This window comes from Triticum dicoccoides, chromosome 5A, assembly GCF_002162155.2.
Source record: "Triticum dicoccoides isolate Atlit2015 ecotype Zavitan chromosome 5A, WEW_v2.0, whole genome shotgun sequence".
In the NCBI taxonomy this organism is placed as follows: Eukaryota; Viridiplantae; Streptophyta; class Magnoliopsida; order Poales; family Poaceae; genus Triticum; species Triticum dicoccoides.
Window position 1 is genome coordinate 665181348 of NC_041388.1, and position 23461 is coordinate 665204808.

Here is a 23461-nt window from a genome sequence, read left to right on the forward strand (position 1 = left end):
GGTAGGCGTGCCCCCTACCTCGTGGCTTCCCTGTTGGTTGCTTGACGTAGGGTCCAAGTCTCCTGGATCATGTTCGTTCCGAAAATCACGTTCCCGAAGGTTTCATTCCGTTTGGACTCGGTTTGATATTCTTTTTCTGCGAAACTCTGAAATAGGCAAAAAAACAACAATTCTGGGCCGGGCCTCTGGTTAATAGGTTAGTCCCAAAAATAATATAAAAGTGAATAATAAAGCCCAATAATGTCCAAAATAGAAGATAATATAGCATGGAGCAATAAAAAAATATAGATACGTTGGAGACGTATCAATAGGGCAGAAGGCAGTGCTTACTAAATTCATCAACTTCATACCTCTAAAAAATGATCCATTAATAGGGTTGATCAGGTCTTATTAATAACCACTTTCGATTAGCATGAAACCGAAGAACTTTCATAAATAACTAAGTTACCTCAACGGGGATATGAATGTCCCCAACAAGAAGCATTTCATATTTCTTTTTGATAGTAGGTAGAGGTAGCTGAAAACTTCCAATAGTGATTGTCGGAGATTTTTCAATAACATTAATACCATTCACTTGGAATTGTTTCTTCGGAAAGTGCACCATATGCTCATTACCATTGATATGAAAAGTGACCTTGCTTTTATTGCAATCAATAACAGCCCCTGCAGTATTCAAGAAGGGTCTACCAAGGATAATCGACATGTTGTCATCCTCGGGCATCTCAAGTATAATAAAGTCAGTGAAAATAGTAACATTAGCAAGAACAACGGGCACATCCTCACAAATACCGATAGGTATGGTGGTTGATTTGTCAGCCATTTGCAAAGATATTTCAGTAGGTGTGAGTTTATTCAAATCAAGTCTTTTATATAAAGAGAAAGGCATAACACTAACACCAGCTCCTAAATCACATAAAGCAGTTTTCACATAATTCTTTTTGATGGAGCAAGGTATAGTTGGTATTCCTGGATCTCCAAGTATTTTAGGAACTCCATATTTAAAACTATAATTAGCAAGCATGGTGGAAATTTCAACTTCTGGTATTTTTCTCTTATTGGTGATGATGTCTTTCATGTACTTTGCATAAGGAGGCATTTTCAAGATATCAGTCAAACGAGTACACAAAAATACTGGCCTTAGCATTTCAGCAAAGCATTCAAATTCTTCATCATCTTTCTTTTTAGTTGACTTGTGTGGAAAGGGCATAGGTTTTTGAACCCATAGTTCTTTTTCTTTATCGTGTTTTCTAGCAATAAAGTCTCTTTTATCATAACATGCATTCTTAGGTTGTGGGTTATCAAGATCAACTGGAGATTCTATTTCAACATCATTGTCTGCTTCTTTATTATTTGTTTGAGTGTCTTCATGAACCTCATCATTATCTTTTTCATTATCAGAAGGTGAGTGTTCATTACCAGATTGAGTTTCAGCATCAGAGGTAGAAATTTCATTATCATTATCATGAGGTTTTTCTACTTCAGGTTCACTAGAGGCATGCAAAGTCCTACCATTGTTAACTCTTTGAGAGTCTTGTTCAATTCTTTTTGGGTGTCCCTCAGGATAAAGTGGTTCCTAAGTCATTTTACCTCCTCTAATTGCTACTCTAACAACAAAGTCATGTATGCTATTATTCATCTCATCTAGCAACTCTCTTTGAGATTTAGCAACTTGTTTTAACTGGATTTGAACCATAGAAGCATGCTTTCCCACACCTCTAACATCATTTGAGATTCTAAATAACAAGTCACTCAAGCGAGCAATCATATCAGAATTGTATTTCAATTGTTTCATAACATTTGCATTGAAGTGATCTTGTTTTCTAATGTAGTTTTCAAACTCATAAAGGCATTGGCTAGGGTGCATATTGTGAGGATTGTCATTATAATTGAACTTCATTAGAGAATTTACCTCTACCACCTTAGGAAATGGTGGTGTATTAAGCCCATGTATTTCTTCAATAGGAGATAAATTTTTAACATCCTCCGCTTTAATACCTTTTTTCCTTCATAGATTTCTTTGCCCCTTGCATATCTTCAGGACTGAGATATAATATACCCCTCTTCTTCGGAGTGGGTTTAGGCGGTGGTTCAGGAAGAGTCCAATCATCATAATTTTTCAATATGTTATTCAATAATTCTTCAGCTTGCCCAATAGTTCGTTCCCTGAAAACACAACCAGAACAACTACCTAGGAAATCCCTAGAAGCATCGGTTAGTCCATTATAGAAGATATCAAGTATTTCATTTTTCTTAAGAGGATGATAAAGCAAAGCATTAAGTAATTGGCAAAGCCTTCCCCAAGCTTGTGGGAGACTCTCTTCTTTAATTTGCACAAAATTAAATATTTCCTGCAAAGCAGCTTGTTTCTTATGAGCAGGGAAATATTTTTTAGAAAAGTAATAAATCATATCCTGGGGACTACACACACAACCAGGAGCAAGAGTATTCACTACTGCAGGATGCTGCTAACGCGACACTACGATCAGAGACCCTTCGACAAAACTGTGTGCGATGCAATAATCACAAACGGTGGTGTAAAAAACCCGTCAAAAAGGTGGAAAACGTTTGCGATGGAGGATGCATCAAACACGGTTCAGATTTGAGTTGCGTGTGTGATGCAGGGCATACGGTTCAGTTTAATTAACTGTTTACGATGAGGAGGAACAAAAGAAACGGGCAGCCAAGTAAAGGTGTGTGCGATATAAAGCATACATATCGGATGTGGGGTTCCGGCAAACCCTTAAGGTTCGAACACTGGGGTGCGCGCGAAGTCTTTTCCTCCCACCAATCTACACCCTAGCTCGCTAAGATCTCGCGGATGAACTCGACGAACTCGCAGCACAGAAAGACACAAGATTTATACTAGTTCGGGCCACCATTGTGGTGTAATACCCTACTCCAGTGTGGTGGTGGTGGATTGCCTCTTGGGCTGATGATGAACAATACAAGGGGAAGAACAGCCTCCTGAGGTTGATGTGTTCTTGTGCTTGGCTAACTTGTGCAGGTGAGAGTGATCTCAATCCGCCCCTCTCGGTGGTGGCAAGCTCTATTTATAGAGGCCCTGGTCCTCTTCCCAAATATCGAGCGGGAAGGGAGGCAACAACGGCGGGCTAATTTGAAGGGGGACAGCAAGTACAAGCCATCCTGACAAAAGTGGTCTTCGACTGCCAAAGGCTCTGGTGGTGACGCCATCTTGGGCTTCACGATGACCTCCGTCTTGCCGTCCTTCTGGTCCTGGTCTTGTTGCACCGATATGGCAACCTTTGCTTGATGCCTCAGTACTCCTTGCCTGCGTAGGCCTCCTTAGCACCAAAGAGGGAACAAGGACGCTGCGCGCACTGGCGCCCACCTGGTGCCGATCGTCATGGTTCACGTCATGAGAGCCTCGTGAGGTTCGCCTTGCCATGACATCTCCGCTCCTCGTGAGCCTGCCTGACTAGGCCACTCTAGAGGAGGTCTTGCGTCGTCCACCTCGCGAGGCTTGGCCCCTCGCGAGGGTCTTGGATGCCTTGTTGATGAAGACGGGCCGTACGGCCTGCTGGCTTAGCCACGCAGCGGGCCGCTGGCAGGCAAGTCTGGGGACCCCCGTTCCCAGAACACCAACAGTAGCCCCCAGGCCCAAGGTGCGCTCGGGCTTGGCTTCATGGCAAAGCCAAGGGTCAAGTATGGAGCACCGCGGGCCCCAAAAGCCTGCGGCCTCGGTTGACGCGTGGCGGTTGATTGGGCGTGGGCGTCTCCACTTCCCCATGCTGCCTCGGCAATTGCACGACTTGACAAGTCCCTGCGACATGCAAGGAAAACAATCATTACCTACGATCGTGAGAGGTGCCGGTTGGCCTTCTCTTGCTATAAATGGGGAGGGGGCTGAGCCCTCGCTGCCCATCTCTTCCTTGCTCGCTTGCTTCTTTTTCCTTGCTTCATTGCTTGCCGTGCCACCAATGGCGCCACGAAGGAAGTTCTCCACCGCCAAGAAGGGAAAGGCCCCTCACGAGGGACCCGGCTCGTTGGCGCCCAAGCGTGGACGTGGCCGTCCGTGCAAGCATGCCGCGTCCCCTGTCGCAGCCTACTATCGGAGCGGCGCCACGACATGCGGAGGGGGTCGTCCCAGCCATGGCGATCCAGTTGACGAGGGGAGGCATGCTTTGGTGGCGCCCCCCAGCCCGCGCTTCCACACGGTGGAAGTGTTGCCGGAGTTTGTCGTCTGGTCAGAGAATCCGGCCGGCAACTAGCTCCAACTTCCGCGCTTCTTCGCCGACGAGCTGCCGGCCTCTGGTCTAGGCGGACTCTGGCTGCAAGCGGATGGTTGCTGCAACAAGGCCTCTTGGGTTGCAATCGCGACTTCCGCCGCGGGCAACATAGCCCCGACCCGTGGTTGGCAGACGTTCGCCCGCGCGCATGGCTTGGGCCGGCGGTGCACCCTCCACTTCAAGTATGATGGCGAATCAACCCTCTACGTGAGGGTGTTTGGGGAAGATGGCCGCCGCGCCAGGTGCTGCCCCGAGGCGAATGATGGTGAGGAGGTGCTCGGTCTCGGGGATGGTCGCGACAAGGATGAGGGCAAGCCTGCCCTCGGGGGCGGCTGTGTCTTGTCTAGCTACGACGGCTCTTCATCCGATGACAGCTCCAGCAGCAGTGGCCACGACCAGCCACCGCACTGTCGCACCCGCTTTGAAGGCGGCAGTGGGTCATCTCATCGCCGCGCCTCCGTGAAGCGCGAAGAAGGATCCGGCTAGGCTCGGGGTGCCGCTAGGGGTCTGCCTCCGCAGATTGTTGCAACGCTACTTTTGTTTTACTCTTTTTCCTGCATCAAGAATGTAACCAGTTTGGGCCCAGGGGGGCGTGTATCAAACTATGGTTCCTCGGTTGTGGCACCGTGCGTGTTGTGTTGTTATTTCGTGCAAAGATAACTTAACCTGGTGTATCCGGGATGCCCCTCCTCACGAGGCGCTCATTTCCCCGCGTCCTTCTTGCCTTGGTGGCCTGCATTTGCTCGGGAACTGCAAAAGCTCGTTAGGAAGTGCGTTAAAAGATTTGCCATTCGCCCTGGCCCTGACCTGGCGCCTTGTATCGCGGTACCCGAGGGGCACGGACTAGGAGAGGCACGCCAGCTTTTGGGATCGAACGAGGGTGGTTCGTGAGAAGGCAGAGAAGGGAGAAAATGCTCGCGAGGGCACCTGCCCAGCCCCCTTGCGAGGCATGCGAGAGAGAGAACACGAGCTAACCCGAGCTGAAAAAACGCAGCAAGAGGCGAGGGGGTCAAATCAGCAAGGAATGCCAAAAGCAAATTTCGATTAAGGAAAAGGGAGCCAAATACGGAAAGCAAATGAAAAGCCGCATCCGGCACCTAATCTAGTCTTCAAGTCTTCTCACCAGTGCGGAGGTAAGTGCTTCCACTAGGCGTGGGCGGGATCCCCAGGGCCTGAGGCCGGCACTCCTGAGACTCCGGGGCGTGTACATCCCCAACTCATTATTACGTGAGAGTGTCATGGGCGGCGATTCTTCACAGGCACCGGGCCTTCTTCACAGGCTCTAGGCCTTTCTTCTCAGGCTCAAGGCCTTGCTTCACAGGCTCTGGGCCTTGCTTCACAGGCTCTGGGCCTTGCTTCATGGGTAAAACTTCCAGAGGTGCTGGATGTTCCAGGCATTTTGGACTGGTACTCCATCTTGTGTCTCCAGGCGCATGGCGCCAGGCCTGGAGATGTGGAGGACCTTGAACGGCCCCTCCCACATTGGTGAAAGATTATGCAGCCCTTCCCTGAAGAGGACCCGCCTCAGGACTAGGTCACCCGTCTCGAGTGTCCTGGAGCGGATGTTGCGGCAGTGGTATCGCCGCAGTGCTTGCTGGTACCTCGCCGCCCGTAGCGTAGCCTCGCGGTGACGTTCCTCCCCCAACATGAGGTCCATCCCCCATGTGGCGTCCTGCTGCGTTTCATCGAACGCCAGGACCCGTGCGGAGCGATGCTTGACCTCGTGAGGGAGGACCGCTTCAACTCCATAGACGAGGAAGAATGGAGTCTCTCCCATTGGCTTGGTGGCGGTGGTCCGGACGGACCATAGTACGGACTGGAGCTCGTCGTGCCAGCCCCTGCCTCAGGCCTCCAGCTCCTTCTTGAAGATCCTGGTCTTGAGGCCCCTCAGGACCTCCGGGTTAGCGCGTTCGGCCAGACCATTGCTCCTGGGGTGGGCCACCGAAGCATAGCAGATATGTGTTCCAAGGTTAGCACAGTAGGTTTTGAAGAGGTTGCTAGTAAACTGTGAACCGTTATCTATGATGATGCGGTTGGGGACCCCGAAGTGGCTCACGAGGCCCTTGATGAACTTGACAGCACAGCCGGCTAGGATGGTACGGACACCTTCCACTTCCGCCCACTTGGTGAACTTGTCGATGGCGACGTAGAGGTAACGGTAGCCCCCTGGCGCCCAAGGGAATGGGCCTAGGATATCCAGCCCCCAGACCGCGAACGGCCATGTGAGCGGGATAGTTTGAAGGCCCTGAGCAGGTTGATGGATTTGCTTGGCGTGGAATTGGCAAGCTTCGCAAGACTTCACCAGCTCGGTTGCGTTGTTGAGTGCTATAGGCCAGTAGAATCCACTGCGGAACACCTTACCGACGAGGGTCCGTGATGATGAGTGGTGTCCGCAGTCCCCATCGTGTATGTCAATCAGCAACTCTCTTCCTTGGTCGCTAGATATGCAGTGCAGTGTGACATCGTTCGGTCATTTCCTATATAACTCGCCGTCTTGGATACAGTATGCCGTGGCTTGCCGGGCCATGCGCTCCGCCTCCTATTCCTTCTCCGGCAATGTCCCGTGCGTTAAGTACTCCTTGAATTCCTTGGTCCAGCATTCCTCCTGGGGCTTGAGCGCCAAGAGAAGCCGAGCTCCGGAGGTTGGTCCACAGGTCGGGGCTCCCGTGGACGAAGGCTGGGGGAGCTCCTCCCGATGCTGAGTCGTGCTTGAAAGAGGTGGCACAGTTGATGGCTTGAAGAGCCGCTCCTCAAATACGCCTGGCTCCCGTGGTTGCCGCTTGGATGCTCTCCTGGCAATGTCATCGGCTTCCTTGTTGGTGCCCCGGGGCACGTGCTATAGCTCCAGGCCCGAGAACTGTTTCTCCATCTTGCGCACCTCCGCGAGGTAGGCCTCCTTATGCTCGTCCTTTGGCTCATACACCTTGTTGGAGAAGTTGACGAGGAGTTGTGAGTCGCCTCTGACGGTGAGGCGCTTCACCCCTAGGGCCACTGCAGCCTTCAGGCCAGCTATGAGGCCTTCGTATTTTGCGATGTTGTTGGAGACCTTCTCGCCGTGCTGAAAGCAGAGTTGCACGACGTAGTACAACTTGTCCTGGGTGGGTGAGATGAGCACTGCTTCAGCCCCCGTGCCCTGGTGTGCGAAGGCGCCATCGAAATACATGACCCAACCGTCCAGAGCCTCACTTCCTAGGGAGGTGGACCAGTCTTCTCCTTCCTCAAGTGTTGGGGCATCCGTCCATTCCGCCACAAAGTCAGCGAGGGCGGCCCCCTTGATGACCCTGGTAGTGCTGAACTCCAACTGGAACGCTTGCAACTCGATGTTCCACTCTGCGACCCTTCCGGCTGAGTTAGGGCTCCTAAGTATCCTTTCCAGTGGGTAGGCTGAGACGACCTTGATGGGGTGGCCCTGGAAGTAGTGTCGCAGCTTGTGTGAGGCCACCAGGAGTGCGAGCAGGAGTTTCTGGGGCATGGGGTAGCGCGCTCTCGCGTCCCGTAGCACAGTTTTGACAAAGTACACCAGCTGTTCGACGAGGGATGGCACGCCGTTGAGGCTCGGGTCCTGCGGAGATCGGGGCATATCCTGAGGTGGAAGGGTCCCTGAGACCCGACTGTCCTCAGGTGCTTCTGTGACGCTGCCCTGCTGAGCTTGGCCTTCCGCCGCTGATGCCTTTGCTACGCCTTCCTGACCCCGCGCTACTTCAGCCTTGGCCTGGTGGGGCGCGCCCTTGGCCTGGCGCTCCTCCCGAACCGCCACCAATGCTGCACTGGCGGAGGACGAGTGTCAGCAAGGTAGAGAACTAGAGGCTCAAGGGGCCGTGGTGCCACCATCACTGGGGGGCTAGTAAGGTATTTCTTGAGGTCTTGGAAGAGCCGGTCGGCCTCCGGGTTCCACTCGAACGGGCCCTTCCTCTTCATGAGCTTGAAGAATGGTAAGGCGCGCTCTCCCAGTTTGGAGATGAAACGCCCTATCGCGGTCACCCGGCCTACTAGCTTCTGCATCTCTTTGAGGGTCTGCGGTAGGCTCATGTCCTCGATAGCCTTGACCTTCTCCGGGTTCGCCTCGATCCCCCTGTGGGACACGAGGAATCCTAGCAGCTTGCCGGAGGGGACACCGAACATGCACTTCTCTGGGTTGAGCCTCAAGTTCACTTGGCGCAGGCTCTCGAAGGTCTCCTCCAAGTCTTGAATCAATGTCCTTGCCTCGCGAGACTTGACCACTATGTCATCGACGTAAGCCTCTGCGTTCCTCCTGAGTTGCCGCCCCAGGGCGATGTGCATCAACCGCTGAAAGGTCGTGCCCGTGTTGCGCAGCTCGAAGGGCATGCAGGTGTAGTAGTACACCCCACATGGTGTCAGGAAGGCCGTCTTCTCCACATCTTCCACCGCCATCTTAATTTGATGATACCTTGAGAACGCATCCAGGAAGCACAGCAGGTCACACTCGGTGGTGGAGTCAACAATCTGGTCGATGCGCGGGAGTGGGAACGGGTCTCGAGGGCAGGCTTTGTTAAGATTGGTGAAGTCGACGCACATCCGTTCCTTCCCGCATTTTTTCGGCACCACGACAGGGTTTGCCAGCCATTCGGGGTATCGGACCTCTCGGATGGCACCTGCCGCTTCCAGCTTGCGTGTCTCTTGGACGATGAAGGCCTGCTTCTCAGTGGACTGCCGTCTCACTCGCTGCTTCACGGGGCGGATGCTGGGTCATACCCTTAGATGATGCTGGATCACCTCCCTCGGGACCCCTACCAGCTGATTGGGCTCCCATGCAAATATCTCCTTGTTCGTGTGCAAGAACCTCACCAGGGTTTCTTCTTGTTTCGGGTCAAGGTCGGCTCCTATGGTAAAGGTGGCTCCTGAAGACCCATCCTCGCTGACCGATACCTGCTTGGTTTTCGCCTTGTCTTGGATGAACAACTGCTTCTTCTTGGTGGGCGCGGCCTCCCTGGCCACGGGGGCATCGGCATCGGCGGGTTGTGCTGCTGCTGCGGTCTTGAAGGCGAGCCTGAGCGCCGTCACGGCCTCCTTAGTGTCCCCCTTGACGGTGAGGACGCCCTTGCTCCTTGGCATCTTCATGAGGTTGTAAGCTGGGTGAGTCGCCGCCATGAACTGAGCGAGAGCCGGGTACCCGAGGATGGCGTTGTACGGGAGACCGATGCGAGCGATGTCGAAGTCCACCAGCTCGGTGCGGTAGTTGTCGCGTGTGCCGAAGGTGACAGGGAGGCGGATCTGTCCCAGGGAGTAGGCAGCTCCACCACCTAGTCCCGAGAAGGGCTTACTGAGGCCGAGCCGCTCGAGTGGCACGTGGAGAAGGCTGAGGGCTTCCACGGAGAGCAAGTTGAGGCCAGCACCACCGTCGATGAGGGTCTTGGTGACGGCCATGTTGCAGATGGTGGGCGTGCAGAGCATCGGGAGCATTCCGGAGCCGGCGGTGGAGTCGGGGTGGTCTTCTGAGCCAAAGGTAAGGTCGGCATCTGTCGCAGCCCAGCCCGGCGGAGCCCCCGGGCGCCTGGAGCTGGCCCCAATCTGACGGAGGAACGGCTTGGCTTCGTGGTCTGACGGCGGTCCTTGAGAGCCACCCAGCAGGGCCGCGACTGCGTGGTGCGCTGGCACCGCATAGCGAGCAGTGAAGAGGTCATGGAGCTCCTCCCAAGATGCCACCGTGGATCCGAGAAGGTTGAGTAGCCAGGCGCACGGCTCGCCGGCGAGGGCCATGGGAAGCCAGTTGGCCATGACCTTGTCATCACCCCCGGCTTCAAGGACGGCCTCCTCGTATGCCAGCAAGAAAGCTGACGGGTCCGCCGCGTCATCGTAGCGCGGAGGCATCTCTGGCCTGAACTTGGGCGGCCACTGCACCCGTCGCAGGGCGGGGGCTAGGGCTCGGAGCCCCCTGGCCCCGTTGTCAATGCTGACCGTCGGGGTCGGCGGCAGGGCGCCTGCCATGTGGGCGAAGCGCGGTGGCGATGGAGCGCAGATCGGCGGAGGGGAAGCTACGACGCACCCCCTACCTGGCGCGCTAAATGTCGGATGTGGGGTTCCGGCAAACCCTTAAGGTTCGAACACTGGGGTGCGTGCGAAGTCTTTTCCTCCCACCGATCTACGCCCTAGCTCGCTAAGATCTCGCGGACGAACTCAACAAACTCGCAACACAGAAATACACAAGATTTATAATGGTTCGGGCCACCGTTGTGGTGTAATACCCTACTCCAGTGTGGTGGTGGATTGCCTCTTGGGCTGATGATGAACAATACAAGGGGAAGAACATCCACCTGAGGTTGAGGTGTTCTTGTGCTTGGCTAACTTGTGTGGGTGAGAGTGATCTCAATCCGTCCCCCCTCGGTGGTGGCTAGCTCTATTTATAGAGGCCCTGGTCCTCTTCCCAAATATCGAGCGGGAAGGGAGGCAACAACGGCGGGCTAATTTGAAGGGGGCAGCTAGTACAAGCCATCCTGACAAAAGTGATCTTCGCCTGCCAAAGGCTCTGGTGGTGACTGAAGGGAATATGCCCTAGAGGCAATAATAAAGTTATTATTTATTTCCTTATATCATGATAAATGTTTATTATTCATGCTAGAATTGTATTAACCGGAAACATAATACATGTGTGAATACATAGACAAACAGAGTGTCACTAGTATGCCTCTACTTGACTAGCTCGTTAATCAAAGATGGTTATGTTTCCTAACCATGGACAAAGAGTTGTCATTTGATTAACGGGATCACATCATTAGTTGAATGATCTGATTGACATGACCCATTCCATTAGCTTAGCACCCGATCGTTTAGTATGTTGCTATTGCTTTCTTCATGACTTATACATGTTCCTATGACTATGAGATTATGCAACTCCCGTTTGCCGGAGGAACACTTTGTGTGCTACCAAACGTCACAATGTAACTGGGTGATTATAAAGGAGCTCTACAGGTGTCTCCAAAGGTACATGTTGGGTTGGCGTATTTCGAGATTAGGATTTGTCACTCCGATTGTCGGAGAGGTATCTCTGGGCCCTCTCGGTAATGCACATCACTGAAGCCTTGCAAGCATTGCAACTAATGAGTTAGTTGCGGGATGATGTATTACGGAACTAGTAAAGAGACTTGCCGGTAACGAGATTGAACTAGGTATGGGATACCGACGACCGAATCTCGGGCAAGTAACATACCGATGACAAAGGGAAGAACATATGTTGTTATGCGGTCTGGCCGATAAAAGATCTTCGTAGAATATGTAGGAGCCAATATGAGCATCCAGGTTCCGCTATTGGTTATTGACCAGAGACGTGTCTCAGTCATGTCTACATTGTTCTTGAACCCGTAGGGTCCGCACGCTTAAGGTTACGATGACAGTTATATTATGAGTTTATGCATTTTGATGTACCGAAGTTTGTTCGGAGTGCCGGATGTGATCACGGACATGATGAGGAGTCTCGAAATGGTCGAGACATAAAGATTGATATATTGGAAGCCTATGTTTGTATATCGGAAGTGTTCCGGGTGAAATCGGGATTTTACCGGAGTACCGGGAGGTTACCGGAACCCCCCGGGAGGTATATGGGCCTTAGTGGGCCTTAGTGGAAGAGAGGAGAGGTGGCCAGAGATGGGCCGCGCGCCCCTCCACCCTTGGTCCAAATAGGACAACGAGAGGGGGCCGGCCCCCTTCCTCCTCTCTCTCTCCTCTTTTCCCCCTCCGCGAATCCTATTCCAACTAGGAAAGGGGGGGAGTCCTACTCCCGGAGGGAGTAGGACTCCTCCTGGCGCGCCTCCTCTTGGCCGCCCCCCCCTTTGAGCCTTTATATATGGAGGCAAGGGGCACCCCTAGAGACACAAGTTGATCCACGTGATCATATTCTTAGCCGTGTGCGGTGCTCCCTTCCACCATAGTCCTCGATAATATTGTAGCGGTGCTTAGGCGAAGCCCTGCGACAGTAGAACATCAAGATCGTCACAACGCCGTCGTGCTGACGGAACTCTTCCCCGACACTTTGCTGGATCGGAGTCCGGGGATCGTCATCGAGCTGAACGTGTGCTAGAACTCGGAGGTGCCGTAGTTTCGGTGCTTGATCGGTCGGGCCGTGAAGACCTACGACTACATCAACCAAGTTAACGCTCCCGTTGTCGATCTACAAGGGTATGTAGATCACACTCTCCCCCTCTCGTTGCTATGCATCACCATGATCTTGCGTGTGCGTAGGAATTTTTTTGAAATTACTACGAAACCCAACAGTGGCATCCGAGCCTAAGTTTTATGTGTTGATGTTATATGCACGAGTAGAACACAAGTGAGTTGTGGGCGATATAAGTCATACTGCTTACCAGCATGTCATACTTTGGTTCGGCGGTATTGTTGGACGAAGCGGCCCGGACCGACATTACGCGTACGCTTACGCGAGACCGGTTCTCCCGACGTGCTTTGCACAAAGGTGGCTAGCGGGTGACAGTTTCTCCAACTTTAGTTGAACCGAGTGTGGCTACGCCCGGTCCTTGCGAAAGTTAAAACAGCACCAACTTGACAAACTATCGTTGTGGTTTTGATGCGTAGGTAAGATTGGTTCTTGCGTAAGCCCGTAGCAGCCACATAAAACTTGCAACAACAAAGTAGAGGACGTCTAACTTGTTTTTGCAGGGCATGTTGTGATGTGATATGGTCAAGACATGATGCTAAATTTTATTGTATGAGATGATCATGTTTTGTAACCGAGTTATCGGCAACTGGCAGGAGCCATATGGTTGTCGCTTTATTGTATGCAATGCAATCGCGATGTAATGATTTACTTTATCACTAAGCGGTGGCGATAGTTGTGGAAGCATAAGATTGGCGAGACGACAACGATGCTGCGATGGAGATCAAGGTGTCGCACCGGTGACGATGGTGATCACGATGGTGCTTCGGAGATGGAGATCACAAGCACAAGATGATGATGGCCATATCATATCACTTATATTGCTTGCATGTGATGTTTATCTTTTATGCATCTTATCTTGCTTTGATTGACGGTAGCATTATAAGATGATCTCTCACTAATTATCAAGAAGTGTTCTCCCTGAGTATGCACCGTTGCGAAAGTTCTTCGTGCTGAGACACCACGTGATGATCGGGTGTGATAGGCTCTACGTTCAAATACAATGGGTGCAAAACAGTTGCACACGCGGAATACTCAGGTTATACTTGACGAGCCAAGCATATACAGATATGGCCTCGGAACACGGAGACCGAAAGGTCGAGCGTGAATCATATAGTTGATATGATCAACATAGTGATGTTCACCAACGAAACTACTCCATCTCACGTGATGATCGGACATGGTTTAGTTGACTTGGATCACGTAATCACTTAGAGGATTAGAGGGATGTCTATCTAAGTGGGAGTTCTTTAAGTAATATGATTAATTGAACCTAAATTTATCATGAACTTAGTACCTGATAGTATCTTGCTTATGTATGTTTGATTGTAGATAGATGGCCCGTGCTGTTGTTCCATTGAATTTTAATGCGTTCCTTGAGAAAGCAAAGTTGAAAGATGATGGTAGCAATTACACGGACTGGGTCCGTAACTTGAGGATTATCCTCATTGCTGCACAAAAGAATTACGTCCTGGAAGCACCGCTGGGTGCCAGGCCTGCTGCTGGAGCAACACCAGATGTTATGAACGTCTGGCAGAGCAAAGCTGATGACTACTCGATAGTTCAATGTGCCATGCTTTACGGCTTAGAACCGGGACTTCAACGATGTTTTCAACGTCATGGGGCATATGAGATGTTCCAGGAGTTGAAGTTAATATTTCAAGCAAATGCCCGAATTGAGAGATATGAAGTCTCCAATAAGTTCTATAGCTGCAAGATGGAGGAGAACAGTTCTGTCAGTGAGCATATACTCAAGATGTCTGGGTATTGTAATCAATTGATTCAACTGGGAGTTAATCTTCTGGATGATAGCGTCATTGACAGAATTCTCCAATCACTTCCACCAAGCTACAAGAGCTTCGTGATGAACTATAATATGCAAGGGATGAATAAGACTATTCCCGAGCTCTTCGCAATGCTGAAAGCTGCAGAGGTAGAAATCAAGAAGGAGCATCAAGTGTTGATGGTCAACAAGACCACTAGTTTCAAGAAAAAAGGCAAAGGGAAGAAGAAGGGGAACTTCAAGAAGAACAGCAAGCAAGTTGCTGCTCGAGAGAAGAAACCCAAGTCTGGACCTAAGCCTGAAACTGAGTGCTTCTACTGCAAGCAGACTGGTCACTGGAAGCGGAACTGCCCCAAGTATTTGGCGGATAAGAAGGATGGCAAGGTGAACAAAGGTATATGTGATATACATGTTATTGATGTGTACCTTACTAATGCTCGCAGTAGCACCTGGGTATTTGATACTGGTTCTGTTGTTAATATTTGCAACTCGAAACAGGGACTACGGATTAAGCGAAGATTAGCTAAGGCTCCAAAGTCGATGTGATCGCGGTCGACGCGCTACCTCTACATCTACCTTCGGGATTAATATTGGACCTAAATAATTGTTATTTGGTGCCGGCATTAAGCATGAACATTATATCTGGATCTTGTTTGATGCGAGACGGTTATTCATTTAAATCAGAGAATAATGGTTGTTCTATTTATATGAGTAATATCTTTTATGGTCATGCACCCTTGAAGAATGGTCTATTCTTATTGAATCTCGATAGTAGTGACACACATATTCATAATGTTGAAGCCAAAAGATGCAGAGTTGATAATGATAGTGCAACTTATTTGTGGCACTGCCGTTTAGGTCATATCGGTGTAAAGCGCATGAAGAAACTCCATACTGATGGACTTTTGGAACCACTTGATTATGAATCACTTGGTACTTGCGAACCGTGCCTCATGGGCAAGATGACTAAAACACCGTTCTCCGGTACTATGGAGAGAGCAACAGATTTGTTGGAAATCATACATACAGATGTATGTGGTCCGATGAATATTGAGGCTCGTGGCGGATATCGTTATTTTCTCACCTTCACAGATGACTTAAGAAGATATGGGTATATCTACTTAATGAAACATAAGTCTGAAACGTTTGAAAAGTTCAAAGAATTTTAGAGTGAAGTTGAAAATCATCGTAACAAGAAAATAAAGTTTCTACGATCTGATCGTGGAGGCGAATATTTGAGTTACGAGTTTGGTGTACATTTGAAACAATACAGAATAGTTTCGCAACTCACGCCACCCGGAACACCACAGCGTAATGGTGTGTCTGAACGTCATAATCGTACTTTACTAGATATGGTGCGATCTATGATGTCTCTTACTGATTTACCGCTATCGTTTTGGGGTTATGCTTTGGAGACAGCCGCATTCACGTTAAATAGGGCACCATCAAAATCCGTTGAGACGACGCCTTATGAACTATGGTTTGGCAAGAAACCAAAGTTGTCGTTTCTGAAAGTTTGGGGCTGCGATGCTTATGTGAAAAAGCTTCAACCTGATAAGCTCGAACCCAAATCGGAGAAATGTGTCTTCATAGGATATCCAAAGGATACTATTGGATACACCTTCTATCACAGATCCGAAGGCAAGACTTTTGTTGCTAAGTTCGGAAACTTTCTGGAGAAGGAGTTTCTCTCGAAACAAGTGAGTGGGAGGAAAGTAGAACTTGACGAGGTAACTGTACCTGCTCCCTTATTGGAAAGTAGTGCATCACAGAAAACTGTTTCTGTGACACCTACACCAATTAGTGAGGAAGCTAATGATAATGATCATGAAACTTCAGAACAAGATACCACTGAAACTTGTAGATCAACCAGAGTGAGATTCGCGCCAGAGTGGTACGGTAATCCTGTTCAGGAAGTCATGCTACTAGATCATGATGAACCTACGAACTATGAAGAAGCGATGGTGAGCCCAGATTCCGCAAAATGACTTGAAGCCATGAAATCTGAGATGGGATCCATGTATGAGAACAAAGTGTGGACTTTGGTTGACTTGCCCAATGATCGGCAAGCAATTGAGAATAAATGGATCTTCAAGAAGAAGACTGACACCGACGGTAATATTACTGTCTACAAAGCTCGACTTGTCGCAAAAGGGTTTCGGCAAGTTCAAGGGATTGACTATGATGAGACCTTCTCACCCGTAGCGATGCTTAAGTCTGTCCGAATCATGTTAGCAATTGCCGCATTTTATGATTATGAAATTTGGCAGATGGATGTCAAAACTGCATTCCTGAATGGATTTCTGGAAGAAGAGTTGTATATGATGCAACCAGAAGGTTTTGTCGATCCAAAGGGAGCTAACAAAGTGTGCAAGCTCCAGCGATCCATTTATGGACTCGTGCATGCCTCTCGGAGTTGGAATAAACGCTTTGATAGTGTGATCAAAGCATTTGGTTTTATACAGACTTTCGGAGAAGCCTGTATTTACAAGAAAGTGAGTGGGAGCTCTGTAGCATTTATGATATTATATGTGGATGACATATTACAGATTGGAAATGATATAGAATTTCTGGATAGCATAAAGGGATATTGAATAAGAGTTTTTCAATGAAAGACCTCGGTGAAGCTGCTTACATATTAGGCATTAAGATCTATAGAGATAGATCAAGACGCTTAATTGGACTTTCACAAAGCACATACCTTGACAAAATTTTGAAGAAGTTCAAAATGGATCAAGCAAAGAAAGGGTTCTTGCCTGTGTTACAAGGTGTAAAGTTGAGTCAGACTCAATGCCCGACCACTGCAGAAGATAGAGAGAAAATGAAAGATGTTCCCTATGCTTCAGCCATAGGCTCTATCATGTATGCAATGCTATGTACCAGACCTGATGTGTGCCTTGCTATAAGTCTAGCAGGGAGGTACCAAAGTATTCCAGGAGTGGATCACTAGACAGCGGTCAAGAACATCCTGAAGTACCTGAAAATGACTAAGGATATGTTTCTCGTATATGGAGGTGACAAAGAGCTCATCGTAAATGGTTACGTTGATGCAAGCTTTGACACTGATCCGGACAATTCTAAATCGCAAACCAGATATGTGTTTACATTAAACGGTGGAGCTGTCAGTTGGTGCAGTTCTAAACAAAGCGTCGTGGCAGGATCTACATGTGAAGTGGAGTACATAGCTACTTCGGAAGCAGCAAACGAAGGAGTCTGGATGAAGGAGTTCATATCCGATCTAGGTGTCATACCTAGTGCTTCGGGTCCAATGAAAATCTTTTGTGACAATACTGGTGCAATTGCCTTGGCAAAGGAATCCAGATTTCACAAGAGAACCAAGCACATCAAGAGACGCTTCAATTCCATCCGGGATCTAGTCCAGGTGGGAGACATAGAGATTTGCAAGATACATACGGATCTAAATGTAGCAGACCCGTTGACTAAGCCTCTTCCACGAGCAAAACATGATCAGCACCAAGGCTCCATGGGTGTTAGAATCATTACTGTGTAATCTAGATTATTGACTCTAGTGCAAGTGGGAGACTGAAGGAAATATGCCCTAGAGGCAATAATAAAGTTATTATTTATTTCCTTATATCATGATAAATGTTTATTATTCATGCTAGAATTGTATTAACCGGAAACATAATACATGTGTGAATACATAGACAAACAGAGTGTCACTAGTATGCCTCTACTTGACTAGCTCGTTAATCAAAGATGGTTATGTTTCCTAACCATGGACAAAGAGTTGTCATTTGATTAACGGGATCACATCATTAGTTGAATGATCTGATTGACATGACCCATTCCATTAGCTTAGCACCCGATCGTTTAGTATGTTGCTATTGCTTTCTTCATGACTTATACATGTTCCTATGACTATGAGATTATGCAACTCCCGTTTGCCGGAGGAACACTTTGTGTGCTACCAAACATCACAACGTAACTGGGTGATTATAAAGGAGCTCTACAGGTGTCTCCAAAGGTACATGTTGGGTTGGCGTATTTCGAGATTAGGATTTGTCACTCCGATTGTCGGAGAGGTATCTCTGGGCCCTCTCGGTAATGCACATCACTGAAGCCTTGCAAGCATTGCAACTAATGAGTTAGTTGCCGGATGATGTATTACGGAACGAGTAAAGAGACTTGCCGGTAACGAGATTGAACTAGGTATGGGATACCGACGATCGAATCTCGGGCAAGTAACATACCAATGACAAAGGGAACACCGTATGTTGTTATGCGGTCTGACCGATAAAAGATCTTCGTAGAATATGTAGGAGCCAATATGAGCATCCAGGTTCCGCTATTGGTTATTGACCAGAGACGTGTCTCGGTCATGTCTACATTGTTCTCGAACCCGTAGGGTCCACACGCTTAAGGTTACGATGATAGTTATATTATGAGTTTATGCATTTTGATGTACCGAAGTTTGTTCGGAGTCCCGGATGTGATCACGGACATGACGAGGAGTCTCGAAATGGTCGAGACATAAAGATTGATATATTGGAAGCCTATGTTTGGATATCAGAAGTGTTCTGGGTGAAATCGAGATTTTACCGGAGTACCGGGAGGTTACCGGAACCCCCTGGGAGGTATATGGGCCTTAGTGGGCCTTAGTGGAAGAGAGGAGAGGTGGCCAGAGATGGGCCGTGTGCCCCTCCCCCCTTGGTCCGAATAGTACAAGGAGAGGGGGCCGGCCCCCCTTCCTCCTCTCTCTCTCCTCTTTCCCCCCTCCGCGAATCCTATTCCAACTAGGAAAGGGGGGGGAGTCCTACTCCCGGAGGGAGTAGGACTCCTCCTGGCGCGCCTCCTCTTGGCCGGCCGGCCCCCCCTTTGAGCCTTTATATATGGAGGCAAGGGGCACCCCTAGAGACACAAGTTGATCCACGTGATCATATTCTTAGCCGTGTGCGGTGCCCCCTTCCACCATAGTCCTCGATAATATTGTAGCGGTGCTTAGGCGAAGCCCTGCGACAGTAGAACATCAAGATCATCACAACGCCATCGTGCTGACGGAACTCTTCCCCGACACTTTGCTGGATCGGAGTTCGGGGATCGTCATCGAGCTGAACGTGTGCTAGAACTCGGAGGTGCCGTAGTTTCGGTGCTTGATCGGTCGGGCCGTGAAGACGTACGACTACATCAACCAAGTTAACGCTTCCGTTGTCGATCTACAAGGGTATGTAGATCACACTCTCCCCCTCTCGTTGCTATGCATCACCATGATCTTGCGTGTGCGTAGGATTTTTTTTGAAATTACTACGAAACCCAACAGTGACACCGTCTTGGGCTCCATGATGACCTCCGTCTTGCCGTCCTTCTGGTCCTGGTCTTGTTACACGGATATGGCAACCTTTGCATGATGTCTCGGTACTCCTTGCCTGCGCAGGCCTCCTTAGAACCAAAGAGGGAACAAGGACGCGCGCGCTGGCGCCCGCCTGGTGCCGATTGTCATGGCTCTCGTCATGAGAGCCTCATGAGGTTCGCCTTGCCTTGACATCTCCGCTCCTCGTGAGCCTGCCTGACTAGGACACTCTAGAGGAGGTCTTGCGTCGTCCGCCTCATGATGCTTGGCCCCTCGCGAGGGTCTTGGATGCCTTGTTGATGAAGATGGGCCGTACGGCCTGCTGGCTTGGCCACGCAGCGGGCCGCAGGTAGGCAAGTCTGGGACCCCCGTTCCCAGAACGCCGACAATACGGTTCACTCAGATGAACTATTTGTGGTTAGGCAACACAAAAGAAACGGTCAGCCAGGTCAAGGTATGTGCGATATACGGCATGCGGTTCACTCGGATGAACTGTTTGCGTTGAGACAAGAGAACAGAAACGGTTCAACTTAACAAGATGTGTGTGATACGCGGCAAACAAGTCTGTAATCGGAAACGTGTGCGAAGACCGATAACAACACAGACGATTGTTGCTAACAAATCGTGTGTGTTGTGAGCAACGCTGGTATACAATTGTGAGTGATTGATGAAAACATCACCGACGGGTTCCATTATTTAGTCCGTGTGTGATGTGATTTTCTTTGTACGCAGAACATATACGCTCTGTCTACAAAGCATCAACATATATACTTAAAAAGACAGCATTGCATAACCAAATTAAGCATACAATTACATAAATGACTACACACATAACATTTCCACACACTAAAGTAAGCAATTACATGCATACTAAACTAGGAGAAACGAGGATCTAATCATCTACTTATTGTTGCGACGACGCTTGCCATTGCTCTACTTCCGGCTGGATCCCTGGCCGTTTTAGGGAAGGAGGCACTTCCTCATGTCAACGATCTGCCTGTACATGTCGTAGCTCATGTACGCCTCCTTGGACGCATACATGACGTGAGCTTTGTCGAGTTTCTCCATCTAGGTCAAGTGCCAGGCACGCTTGTCCTTGTTGGACGAATCCTTCATGTCTGTGTAGTAGGGGTCGATGATGGCCTCAGCGAGGTGAACCAATGAGTCCTTCTCATGCTCCTTGTTGCCCCAGATCTTGTATTGGCCCTGGATGTCGACAAGATTCTGGCAGGCGATGCCCGAATTCTCGAGCGCCTTTACATCGTTGGTGATGTCCACTGTAGTGAACATGTAGTGGGGGCTGTTGATAAACCTGGAGAAACACTCGCAAGCCTTGTGGCCAGGCAGTAGTGGTAGACAAGGACGTGGTGGCGCACGCACATCTGGGCGACGGTGACCTTGGGACGAGACCCGACACGAGCGCGGGTGTACTTGAGGTCGAACCCGACCACCTTGTACTTCTCCTCGGCAAGCAATAGCTCCATGATGGGGATGGAGTGCTCCACCCAGACCAGGTCATTGGCGTACACCACCAAGAGGTCCATGAACCTTCTGTGGGTGTCCACCATGGCACGCATGGTGAACTGCTACTCATCGTCGGCAGCCGCTCGGAGCGCCATTGGAGCCGCGCAGGATACCCTCTAAGAATTTCTCATGGTGGGTGTGCTTCTTGCAATGGTGGGCGCGATCAAAAGGTTGAAGAGACACAAGGGTTAAATGGCCGCTGTAATAAATGGGGGCCGGCCAGCCTGTAATCGTCACGTCTTGTCACGGCATTCATAACAGAGGATTTCAGTGCACGCTTGACAACACCGCACCGCACGCATGGGCTCGAAGAGGCGCCAAATGTATCGTCGGTGAGCCTGTTCCCGCGCTACCGTGCAGTTTACTGTGCAAGCATCCCGCCCGGCTAGTTTGGCCATGCGTCGGCTAGAAGAGGGACAAATCTTGTGCGTTTATTGGCAAAAATCTTTGTAAAAATGAAGTGTGTGGAATGACTTCGGTCATAAGTTTACCTGTGGGTGATGAGGTCAAAGTTACACAGAAGGGTGATGATGGACACTCGAGTGCGATAATTAATTCTGCGCTCTACAAGGCACGCGGTGGAAGAAACTAACTGTGTGCAATAATGTCGAAGATCGCAGTTGAGTTAGCTATATAGACCGTGTGCTGTGAGATCGACAAGGTAAACAGATTCGAGAATGGTTAATAAAATCTAAGACCATTGCATATTAAGGTCAAAATAGTGCTACCAATATACGAGTCTCATATGATGCCATTTCAATGATTGTACCACAAAAACTCGAAATATTACAAGGTTCAAATTCCAGAGTTATATGGCTCAAATTCGAAGATTACAAGGTTCAAACTGATATTGGAAATGAAATTCAGCTCATCAGCTGCAAACGCTCGTGCTGATCCGCTGAACATGGATATCAAAGAGTTTCAAACTAATATTACCACTTCCAAGTCTGGTTTCGAAACCTCACAATTTTTGCAAAGGGGTCAGCCACTGAGAAGTCATGTATGGGGTTGACACGATGACTTTCGATTACTCTGTCATCTGAAGTTCCAAAATGAAATTCAGCATTTTTGGAGTCTATTCCATTCTACCGTAGGTGCCGACGTTGATCAATAAACCATTCATTTTTGCGAAATAAATGTAGGGCAAACCTCATTACCTTCAGCACCCTTGCTTTGAGAACAAAGAGCTGGCGAATATAATCTCCGGTAAGGTCCTCGGTAGGAGTTCAAAGTAATTTCTGAGAGATGCTGATCTAGGCATTTTACGTGATTGTTATACTGTATCACATTATCCACCATTGGGCCTAATCTTATCTGCAAAAGAAGAAAACGTGTTAGTGCCTACATGCAGTTTTGAACACTACTACAGGCCTATTTGGTTTGCAGAATTTGTAAAATGCACTAACATGCCATCTTCGATCTGACATGATTAACGTGGCCATTTGATTACATTCTAGAAAAAGTAGCCTTCTTCACAAGAGGTTGGAGTGGATGAAAAGTTCCCTAAGAAAACTAGTACTGATGAATCCAAAAGAAAAATGCTTATTGATTGTACCCATATGGATCAAGCAACCAATATGGGGGGGACATGTATGTACTGAAATCCTCCAAAAGAATCCTTCAGAAATCGTAGTACATTGTGATTGTAAACTTGGAAAAATGTATCACAAATTGAACTCCCTTATGGTTAACATTTAATAGGAAAGGAACATCACCTCGATATATAGCTTCTCCAGGCACAAAAAGCATCTGAGGAAACCGACAACTTGCTCCAAGTTGGGGCCGATAGATTCTAGTGCCAAGACCTTCACTCTGCGCAATTTCGGGGTCAAGCTTGTCGGAATCATTTTCTGAATGACAGAAGAACAAACATCTTCAAAATTAGAAATAATGTTAATTTGTAGAAGGAGAGGTAGAAGGCGGCTGTTGTACCTGAACGGGTGTGGATCCAATAATAAGTTCAGAGTATTTGTCAGACGAGTAGCCAACTGTAACATCCCAATTTTCAATTTGGATGTTAATCATTAGGTCATCATATGCATCCATGAGCATTTTTGAATTTGATTTATTTGGACATTTTGATCCAAGAGACCTTAAGCAACTCAAGGACCATTTGAGAGAGTTGGAGGTTTTCATAGAATTCCATTTTTGAATTTTCAAAATTGGTAATTGGGTCAAGGTGATTTTATTTGAAGTTATTTTTCCAATTATTTCAAAATAAATAAAATAAAGAGAGAAGATAATATGACTTCTTCAAAACAGCGAGGAAATAATGGAAATTCAATTTTGAATAAAAATATATTTTTATTTGAATTTTATTTGAGATTTTTTTCGGTTAAATTAGGAAAAATTACATTTTTAAAAATTACATTTTAGCCCAGAAAAATGTTTAATTGGTCCTAAATATTAGGAGAGGACCGTGGAAATTATTTTTGGAATTTTAGGATTTTTATTTTATTTTATTTTGAATTTTT